We start from the raw sequence: 11,988 nt of genomic DNA on the forward strand, positions 1-11,988 counted from the left end.
CTCTAGAGCGGTCATGGGGCGAGTACATCCCTGGATCAGCGATCTTAAGACTGCTGTCAAAAAGGCTTTTAAAGGCCTAATACGTCAAGTGAGCAGATCAATTAAGGCCCCTGCTTTAGAATTAACCTCCTTTCTCAGTGCTGTATTAGGTTATGCAAGCAGGTTTCCCTGTCTCACTACATAACAGGGGTTCCACCCTGTTACACTCCTCCCCTGTTAGTGGGTAGGTAGGGCTAGCCACGGCGGAAGCCTATCCCTCCACTCTCGAGCCCTCACCCAAGGTCAAGAGATAATGGCTGGAGGGAGTTAAGCTGGGATTTGAGTCCTCATCTCCTGTGCATATAAGCAGTGTCTATTCCAGTAGATGCTTGACTTTCACACACTTTAGTCGTTCGTGGAGGACTTTTTCAAAGCACATCTTTTCCATAATGTGCTTTGCTTCCTCAACTCTGCGGAGGACTTCTCGCTCAAGCTCCTTTTTCCATTTGACCAAGTCTTCTTTTACTCGCTTGGCAACAAGTTTTCTCACGTTGTGCTGTCTTTTCTTCCGTCACTAGGGTGACCACTTGCGTCTGGCTCAGCATCACTAATCTTGCGCAGCTAACACTTGGCAGAGTTTTATCAATTCTTATTGACTCCCAAGGCATCTTTCTTTCGCAGTCGGTAGACTTATAGTCTTGGGCATTTCTTTCTCGATGTGTTAATGTATCCATCCTGTCTGCTTCTTCAATGTGTGGGAAAGTCCCAACTGATGTCTGGCGGGGTCTCTCTGTTATAGTAGCACCGTTTTATAGCTCCTCCAGTACCAGGGGACCCCAGTCTACAGCTTTCTTAGCCATCACATGTTTATCCGCAAAACGCAGAACCCCCTTATCAGTAGAGATGTCATTTTGCATTTGATTCTGGATCCTTAAATTCCAGTACATCAATTTTGTTTGTGGACTGACCCACACACAAGCAGCTTCCATAATTTTCCTGTAGCATCATTGCTGCAGATACTTCCTAACATTTGATTGGACCACAATTAGATATGGTTTCAAATGTTCATATTTCTTTGTTTGTCATTGCATTCTCCATAATGACTGGAGAAGGCAGGCTGCTTTATTCGGGCAATAAAGCTAACATGTTTTCATTCCTCTATAGGCATTCTGTCAGATGAGCGCTGCAGAGCGTTTCTGCAGATACCTTTCGCTCTCCAGCCTTCCTTGGATGAGAGCTCTGTAGGATTTCTGGAGTGTTAGAACACTTCTCTTCTTTCCTTCTTTCTTTCTTTCTGAGTTGGCTCTGATCTGTGAGAGTTCCAACTGAAGACATAGGGATTTGTTCTTTTCCTGCTGAATGCTGCCCTCTGCTTCTTTCAGTGCTGACTGCACTTCCAACTTTTCTTATTGACTTTGTTTCTTCACCTTTTTTCCCTTTGTGAAGCTTCTCATTTCCTTCACTGACTTGATCAGTCAGATATGAAACCTACTCTTTCTGCTCTCTTTTTACAGTCTCTATAAGACTCAGGACCTTTTCATAGTCATCCTTCCATTTACACACCTCTGTGTTGAGACTTCGGATCTCCTGGTGTGAGGCTTCTAGCTCTGTGTTGAGAGTGTGAAGCTCTTTCTGAGATGCTTCAAGATCAGTATTGAGACTGTGAACCTCTTTTTGAGAGACTTCCACCTCTATACTGAGACTGTGAATCTCTTTCTGAGACTCACAGTTCTGCATCAGGTCTGTGAAATTCCCTTTGAGAGATTTCGAATTCTGTGCTGAGACTGCTGACCTCCTGGAGGGAGACATCCAGCTCTATGCTGAGAGTGAAATAATAATGAAGAAAACCCGCTGCAGCTTAATGTATCTGGATATGTTGATAGTCGGCACTTCTCACGTGCACACGCAGGGTCAGCACTGACGTGGCAGCCTTCTATCTCGCAGAGCGAGCAGCTGCCAGACCCAGCGCCTACACACACTCTCAGACTGGGTTAGAGTTATGGAGTTCACTCGGTAGACAGGAGGTGAGGATCATGGTTGTTTGGTATCTGCTCTATTATGCACAGTTGAGTTCATTTATTATATGGACATTAGGTATACCCATTGCCACACCGTAGCACCAGAGCAGAAGCACACTAGTGATTGCTTATTCATTCAGGGTCTACTCCGTTTATTAGATCATTTTGCCTCACTAGCCAGTGTTTAGCACAGTACCTGACGGTTGAGCACATTCATGAATATGTGCATAGGCATACACAACAAGCAACACCGGTTTTGGTAAATGTAAGCTTCTCGATCTACTGCCAGTACCAAGCGTTTATTAGCCTTTATCACCAGGGGCTACACCCATTCTATATAGGCAGGTTCCTACACCACCTCCTCATCCCTGGTTCACCAAAGAACACCCTTATAGGGAATACTGCATACCAGCTCCCCTAAGAACATTGATCTAATCTCCCTCATTTGTTCTTATCAATATATAATCCAGAGTGCTACACGCACTCAACATAGGATTACATGTGTGTGTCTTTTCCTTGGATTTTAAACCCCATTATTTTAATTTGATGAACATTAAAAATATTTATTTTAATTTATCCTCATACTGCATTCAGGGTAGTGAGTGCTTTAGAGGATATTTGGACTGGGGCGCTCCCTAGATTTTGTGGCTAAAAAGTTGTTGTAACGCCTTAAAAATAATCAAATATACAAATATGGTGTTGTGTTTGTGGTGCAAAAGAGTATATAGAAAGACATATACTGGCCCATTTTGCTGATTTCGTGGTTGCTGCTTGACCTTGGAGAAGGGAATCCCGTGTCCTTCTCAGCGTGGCAGTAGTGGTGTGAAGATGGTCAGCGCAAACCTCATGGACCTCACGAATTTGATGGATCCGGATGAAGTATCAAGGAAAGGATAAATAAGAATAAAACACGATCTTAGTGTATCATATCCACATGTGGGGGATAGGAGGGAAAGGAGGGGGGGGTGGGAAGGGGGAGTTGTGGGGTGGGTGAGGGGGGAGTGAACGATGGAAGGATTGATGGTGGGTTCCCACTAACTAATCACAGAATACATAGAGTATATGGATCCAGTGACTCACACGGGCTTGTGTGGTATCTCTCCCTCAACGCTGACTGGAGTGGGTTAATACAGACTCATATACTGGAGTCTCAATATACATAAAACTCACACGGCCTGATGTGAGTCCTTGCTCTCAGAGGGTGGTGTCCTGTATGGATGGTGTCTTGTTGTTTCAGCAGAGTTGTCCCACGATGGGTGTGGTGTGTGAGTGTCTCCTCTCCCCGTATCCCAAATGACCAAAAAAAGAATGTGTGCAAACCAAAATAAAGTGAAGGTCTTTAATGGGTTAACAGTGAAGACATGAGCATACACTATGCATACATTTTGTGGTACTAAAAGGTATAAAACAATATATAACACAATGACACAATGCTGCACTGAAGCAAACACAAAATGGACACTCACACTATGGCAAAAATACTTGCCCAGCATCAACCGCTCGAAACACTCCTGCACGATCTCCTCCTCCGTTCTTGTTCTCACTGGCGCGTCCGGCAGCGGAACCGGAAAGGGGGATCGGTACCGGATGTCCTGCAGTGTGCTGGGTCCCTCTGTCAATGAGCTCCGGCAGGGAACAACGCATTTCACAATAAGCTTCGTCAGGTTCCCACCCCCCCCCCCCTCCTTTCCCTCCTATCCCCCACATGTGGATATGATACACTAAGATCGTGTTTTATTCTTATTTATCCTTTCCTTGATACTTCATCCGGATCCATCAAATTCGTGAGGTCCATGAGGTTTGCGCTGACCATCTTCACACCACTAGTGAGTGCTTTAGTTGGGTTCTTGCTTCTTTGCTGTTCTACCTATGCTGAGAGTGTGAATCTTTTTTTAAGGAGATTTCCAGCTCTGTACTGAAACTGCGAATCTCTTCCTACGTGACTCCCAGGTCTGCACTGAGATTGCAAAACTCCTTTTGAGAGATTCCCAGCTCTGTGCTGAGACCACAAGACTCCTTCTGAGAGAGTTCAAGCTCTACACTGAGACTGATGGACTTCTTCGGAGCCTCCTCATATCTCTGCTTCCCGTCAGCAACAGCTTAAACAGAGCAGCTCTGTTTATTGACCATGGCAGTAATAATAGTGTTCACTGTCTTCAGCTCGACGTTAGGTTCTCCTTTTCCAATCGTTCACACAGGAGATTACAATCATGTCTGTCATTTTGCAGTACATATTGAGGGCTGGTCAAGGGATCGTCACTTATTTGTTCCAGCTCCGCTTCCCTGGTATTGTTTGTTGAGGGTTCCTCACTGTCAAAACCGGACAGACACTTCTTCGAGGTACAGCAGGGCCCCGCTTTTCGGTGATACGCCGATACGGCGGCACCGAGAAGGGGGCCGCCATCTTTGATTTTCTGTCGCACATGCACAGAACGGGCGGTTGTGCCCGGCGCACCTGCGCAGACCGTTGTCTGCGTGTGCTTACCCTAGTTTGCGCGCGCAGACCATAGGCCACGCATGCGCAGAACGGCGAAAACGCCATTCTGTGCATGCAAAATCACTGAAAATCGCCGGATCCGCTTTCCGGCGATTTTCACTATACGGCGGGCCCCTGGAACGGAACCCGCCGTATACCCAGGGCCCTGCTGTATACGACTTCTGCCTTGGGCCCTCAGGAGATTCAGCTATTCCCAGGATGAATCATCCATTCAATGTAGGCTGTTCTTTTTCTCTCTCTTTACTTTGGAAGACTCTGGCGCATCAGGGATACTGAGGTCCACTGCTTTGCTGGAAACTCCTGTAGTTTCACTGCACCAATCATGCTTTTCATGCAGGCACAGTAGCATTCAGTAATATTCGGCGCTCAGTGGGTCCTGCCCTTGCTGTTCATGTTCAATGACGTAGGGACATGACTCTTCTATGTGCCTAGGATACAGGCATCCCCAACACCATAGTGAGCACATAAGAGACATCCTCAAAAGGCCTGAAGGACACGGTTTCGTGTGTTCATTACAGACAAAACACATTTGCCCTCCATTCTGGCACTTTCAGGTGTATTCTTCACACTGACCTCAGGTGGTGCTATTGCGGCAATATTCTCTGTATATGCTAGAACACGGCTGGTAGTCATACAGGTGAGGCAGACTTCACTTGCAGAGTTCGTAGCTCTCACAGGCATCTCTGTAGACTTTTATTTTTTTCTGAGTGGCCATTTTAAAACCCCATGTGTTTTTTTTTGTTTTTTTTCCGTACATGTAACGGGGTAGACTTTGGTCACAGAATCAGTACCTTGTGTGGAGTGGAGTTCCCCCAGTCAGACTGTGGCATTTGAGGCTTTATCCAGCACAATGTAGCTTTTTCTGCCTAGATCTGTAGCCCTTTATTCTGGTCACCCTTGCACGTGGTTCTTCCGTTTTCACTCCTGGAGGAGATATGCGCAGAGGTTTTCAGCACAGGAGACATTTTGAAGTGGAAATAAAAACAGGCTTTTATTCGCCACAATTTTTAAAACATAAAATAGCTGTCACCAGCAAAAAAGAGTACAGGGAAACAAAAACAACCTTGCTCCTATAGAGGGCTGTGACTAGACAGCATAGTCCCTGTCACTGGTTGGGGGTCCAAGCCCCTTACCAACAACAAGTATATCAAACTTCGTGATATGCAAGTCTTTACCTTCGGGGTCCTGGCTGGGGTAGGGGTGAAAAGTTCCAGGGTGGTCTCTACTTCGAACCAGGGTGAATAGCATTGTCCCTGTCTACAGGTTGGGGGGCTAAGCCCCTTACCAACAACAAATATATCAAACTTAGTAACATCCAAGTTTTCACCATCAGGCCCCCGGCTTTCTCATTGTTGGGGTAGGAAGTGAGAAGGTCCGCTGTGATCTCTAGAGCAGTCCAGGGTGAGTACATCCCTGGATCAGAGATCTTGAGACTACTGTCAAGCAGGCTTTTAAATACCTAATGAAGCAGGTGAGGAGATCAATTAAGGGACCCTGCTTTAGAATTAATCTCCTCGGGTTGTATTAGGCTATCCAAGCAGGTTTCCCTGTCTCACTACCTAACAGGGGATCCACCCTGTTACACTATCCAATGCATCTTCTATTCTGGGCATAGTATACTAGTCTTGGGTGGCTTGTTTATTCAATTTACGGTAATCTATACGCACTACTTCCCTTTGTCTTTCGGGCAACCACAATTGGAGAAGCATAAGGGTTCCTTGACTCTGATATTATACATGCTGCCAGTAGCCCTGCAGGTGATGCCTCACATCTTCAACATCAGCTGGGGCCAGCCTCCTTGGCCTTTCTCTAAATGGACGGGTATCATGTAAACATATTGGGTGATCCACTCCATTGCCACATCCCATTCGTGGGTGAACACTTCAGGCCGTCTAGCCATCTTTTCCTTTAGACATCACTTCCACCCCTCAGGGGCAGGGCTACCCTCAAATTCAAACATATTCGGGGTGAATCTCCCCTGACAAGACTTCCTCTGCCGGGCTTAACCCACTAGTACAGCATTGTATAGGTTAGCCATCATTATACCTCTTCTCACAAGTACGTTGTGGGTAGTCTCTTTCCTTCAACTGTTACCCACTCTAACTACTTAGCAGATACCAACACCACCCCACTCCACTAACAGTCCACCTGGGAATCCTCTGTGGGGAGGGCCATCTATCATCATAATGGGACCTTCTACTTCTTGATGGAGCGTCAGCATTCCTTCTACTTGATGGATAATGTTGGAAAACACTCTCACAGGATGAGGCCCGGTCCGTTTGGCCTCTCCGATTGGATCTTCTGACAGGTTACTTGTTTTCTTCACCACCTGCCAGTATGCCTTCAAGCATAAAGGGTGAATGCTCAGCGTTCTTTGTAGTAATTTCCTCCAACCGACTGACATCATGTTGCCAGTCTGATGAATATATTTGCATTGGTTCCAATTATAGCCCCGTTCCGTCTTTACCTTGTATACCTGGACTTATCAACGCAACCACAGTCAACGGTCTTGATACTCCTATGACTTTTTTCGTGAACCTCAACTCCACTACTACATACCCTAGGTAAGGGTAGCTGGCATTACCGAGGCCCCACACGACATGGCCATCTAACGACTGCAATGGTAGATGTCTCAGATGTTTATCATGCCATGGTTTTATGATAAAGGACACTTGTGAACCACTAAGACAACATTGCATCTCTTCCCTTCAATGCGAGCTTCTACCCCAGCGGAGGGATCCAGGAGGCCATTCAGCAGATGGGATCATTCCGGTCTCTTGGCAGGGATAGCCTTTGCGGAAACTCTCTCCACATGGGGCACAGTATGCTCCTTCACGGAGTCCCTTTGTCATTTCCCTGATTAGATTTGGATCGAATTAACTTCCTGATCACGTGTTGCAGATTTTCTCATTTTCTACAGTACGTGACGTAATGCCCTTCCTCTCCACATCTGTAGCAGAATTCGGAGCTAGGATCCATTATACCATTGAGTTTGTCCCCCTCCTTGAGGGCAGCTCTTGCTTGGGGCCCACTGGGGCCATTCCTGTTGATCAGTCCGAGCGTCTTCTCCTGGCACTTCCTCCATCTGTTCTTTATCCCGTATCTCTTTCAGAAGTTCCAGAAACTTCGGGGGTGCCCCTTTTCTTTCTCTTAATCGAAGATCTAGTCATCATGTCTCTGGAATGGAACCCTCCTATTAACTGTTTTAGTCTGTTGCGATTAACCTTTTCCACCGGGACCCCCTATTTTCCCATACGACCTTCTAGAGAACATTGCGGCTTACTGAGTCCCGCGCCCTAGAGTGCTAAAAGATAACACACACAGAGTGTATACTGATTTTTCAGATAGAATAATAATCAGAAAACAAATATAAACCTTTAATGCAACCATCCCATCTGGAAAATGTAACTTTTTTTGGTATTTTTCATTACCTGAAATGGGCGTCCCCCAGGGCTGATTAATGGTCTGGGGACACCTTAGTTCCGAAAATATTTGTATTTTTTTTGTACCGGTTTTGATACAAAAACATGGCTGCCAGGTCACCAATAGAAAACTGCAACATAATTATTATAAGTTCTTTAACTTTGAGCCCACAAAGATATCTGCATATGCACAGTACTGTGTTATCAACCATATTAAGATGGCTAATGATCTGTTATGTTCTGTACATACACTTGAATGTAAAAGTGAGCAGACTGTCTTTTCATTAGATTTCTATAGACTACCTATTACTGAAAGTGATGAGATTGTGCTCACACATAGTTCATTGAAGCTAATAAGGCTACTTTTTTTCCACTAGAAAAAGAAAAAGTGCAAATGTGTGCCTGGGAAAAAAATACTCTGGTATTTTTTTTTTTGTAACAAAGTGTACTACAACCAAGTAGACAGACATAGCAGAGAAAAATCGGAATATTTACCTTATACAAAAAGCACTAAAGAATAAAGTACTGAATTCAGATATGTTGAGCGAAAATTACAAATTACGCTGGCATTTAAAAAATGTTGTACAGGCCTATATGAGTTTCTTTAAAATAGGTTTTTTTTAAATTACATTGAGGGCATTAATGCTGCCCCACTGGTGTTAGCATTAAATCACCATTTAACATTGAACTCCTACACTTATAATGTGATGGATGATTTTGCGGCTTCCTATTGGAGAGGTCTGTACCGGAGGCACTCTCCCCATATGTATCACGGGAAGCAGGGGGTCTCTAGAACTGAAATCAATGCGGTTCCGCTCCGAAGACCACTTACTTCCTACGTATAAATCTACGAATAAAAAGGGGGTAAAAAAAAAGGGAACAAGGTAGGCGGGAGCGCGGCTTTAATTTTACAATGCCCATTAAACTCTGTTGCGTCTTGCATTCCCGGGGCGGTGACAGATATTATAAGGCCTTTATTGAATATACAATGCTGTCCCTTAAATGTGCTGGAGAAGATTGAAGTCCCATTAGTTTGAATAAAGCTGAACACATCTCCAGCACAGAGAAGCAACTCCAGAGCATTAAAAAAAGGGCCTTAGCGGGATCTCAACATCAACTGCTTTCCCCTCTTACCTCTCCTCTCTGTGCTCCCCCGCTCTGCCCTTCTGATCCTGATTTGATTTGAACAAGATGTGCTTGTTACAGTGACAGCCCAAGCATACAATCAGCATTCAGTCACGGATGAAAGACAGGCCACAGCCAGGCAAATATTGGCAAAATAAGTTATTTTTTGACTGAAGAGCTGATCAGTGCTTTTACTTGCATTCAGGATCCTTTATGGCTCATTAACAACATGATGCTTTTTTTATATACATAGCACCTTGTATGTGGCCTTTCTTCTGTGTGCAGATGGATTTGGGGTGTGCAGACATAATTTCCGCCAAATCTTCAGTGAAGTAAGCCAGTGAAATGAACAATGAGGGAGTTCCTGTGTTTACTCACAGGTCCTTAGGTCTATCCTGTCCTGCAGCTATAGTTTAACCGGTCATAATTAAATATGCCTCTCTGTATAAAAATAGTTACATATGCATGTTCTGTTGCCATTTGGAAATGGTTCTGGGTGCCTAAAAATAGTGCATTCATTTGGCAACTTTAATGGTTTGTTTGCACAAAGTTTATTAATAATTTCGAAGGAAAATAGACACTAGGAAATGTGCCATGAACAAAAATTGTAATAATAGACGGCAGAGGACATCCATCTTAGTAAATGAGTGAGACATAAATATTATGACTTCAATATAAGAGGTCTTTGCTATAAAGAGAGTACAAAAGAGACTACTTATTTTTCAAATAGAATAATTTTTATTTAAAATCAGTCTTAATAAATAATGATATAGTCAAAACTCTGCAGCACCGGGAATCAACCATAAAGGGCTCAAATCCACAAAAGGGTGCTAATCTTTAGCACGCCTTTACTCACACTCACTAAGGTTTAGTACCCCTGTGTGAAACTGGGCCTTAGAGAGATAAAAGCCCGATATTCTTAAAAGGTAAAAAACCACCCACATCGTTTTTAATTTGCCTCATTTTAGAAATCCATACTGATTCCAATTGGATGTGTTACTGTCAAGCTTTCTTGTGTCATTCATTTGTGGGGGAAAGCAGAAAGAATAACAACTTTTACTATTGTCAATGTGAAATATTTGTGATCCTGGTACACCCTGCATGTCTGGTGTTTTTAAAACAAACTGGTGTTTGCTATTTTCAAATCAGATACAAATCTGGAAAGTAGCAATACTGTGGTTAAAAGTAATCACATTTAAAGTAAGAAAATGGGCAATTATTATTCAATTGATATGGGATTCAGTTGATATGGGTGAAACCACCCTTTGGGATTACTATGGCTTTAAGGGGTTAACTGTTTGAGCCCCCACAGAGATAACGCCCCTTCCCCCTCACAAGGGGTGCTGGGTCACTAGGCAGAATCATAGTCCAGCCCTCTTTTGCCTAGCGATAGAGATGTCATCACACAATATATAGGAGAGGTTACTGGAAGGTCAAGTCCCAGGATGAGCTGAAGAAGAGGGATCTCACTGTGAATAGTGGATATGTTATAATATAGATGAGTATTGGATATAGGGTAAGGATCCCCTTTGTTGTTTTATAATTAGGTACAGTGCCATACATAGATAGAGTCCCTGGGAATTGCTCCACACTACTCTCATAATTCACATATAGGAAGCCTATGCTTCAGAGGGGTTTCACAAGCCACAGCCCCGAGGCATAGCTGGATCAGCCCAATCATAAGGTCCATAGCTGACGATCATTTGAAAGACTATGAGATGGCATTCAGTACCCGAGATAGGGATAATGACAACAGATATAGAAAGAGTAGGAAAGGGCTGGCAAGGGCCCAGAGGAGATGGAGTGCTACTTACGCTACAAAGCAGAGCAATCACTTGGGTAACAAGGATTAGTAAAGCCTCAGCACTTCCCTAGTGGGTCAAGATAGAGGTTAGCTACAGACAGCACAAGCAGATAATAAAAATGATACTATACAAGAAGTGTGTGTGTGTATGTATGTGTGTGAATATATATATATATATATATATATATATATATATATAGCCCCCTTTCCTTATGCCTAAGGGAACTACGCGGGTAACTACGTGTGCTGCTGTACCTGTCTGTTCACAGGAGGCCTAATCCTCCTCCTCTGGGAGCCTGGGTGTGAGCTCTTTCTCCTTGCAGTGCAGCGCCTCCACCCACGAAGGATCCCAGCGTTGGCGGGATAACCCCTCACAGGAACCAATACACAGTAATAAGTAATACACCAGACAATGTATATAACTAAGCTTTACTGTGCACACAAAAACACTAAACACAGATAACACAATAAAGGGGTACCCACAGTATAAGGCAGTGACCCCAAAGACAGTGTGGTTCCCCCAAAGTACTGAGGGTGCCGTGGCACCAATAACCCCTGGTGTCCTGTTCCAGAAATCCCACCCAAATGTGAGATAGCGCTACCCCCTGTAGATGTAGGTGCACGTTGGGTACCTGCCGGGGTACTCCAGTACCCAGGTGCTGCTTGGCGCGGTGTGTTGGAGCGTGTCCCACGAAGTGGGGCCTCCGACACAATTCCCCTCTATCCTAAGGGTCCTGATCCTCCTCGTGGGGTGAGCTCGAGCCGGAGGGTCTCACCTGAACGTTCTGCGGTACTGCAGCCTGATCCCAGGTTGCAGAGCGCCGCAGGTCCGTCTGCCACCGGCACAACTATACTAGTAAGGGGAAAAGTCCCTATCTGGGGCCTTTCCTACAATACTACTTCTCTGGTGTCTCAGAGCCTGTCTGGTAACCAACACCGAGTAAGCCAATCATAGAGACATTTTATGTGAACTCCTTAGGAGCCGGACCAGGAGGGCGTTACATGGGATTATTTAAAGGAAGGCTTGTTCTTGGTCCTCAGAATCTGGATTAATCTTTGTAAAAAGTTATCCAACATAGTTCTCCTTCAGTGACTCTCAGTACTATAACTCAACTCCGCATAATCTATTGTAAGAAGGAAGTT

This window comes from Ascaphus truei, chromosome 1, assembly GCF_040206685.1.
Source record: "Ascaphus truei isolate aAscTru1 chromosome 1, aAscTru1.hap1, whole genome shotgun sequence".
Taxonomy (NCBI): domain Eukaryota; kingdom Metazoa; phylum Chordata; class Amphibia; order Anura; family Ascaphidae; genus Ascaphus; species Ascaphus truei.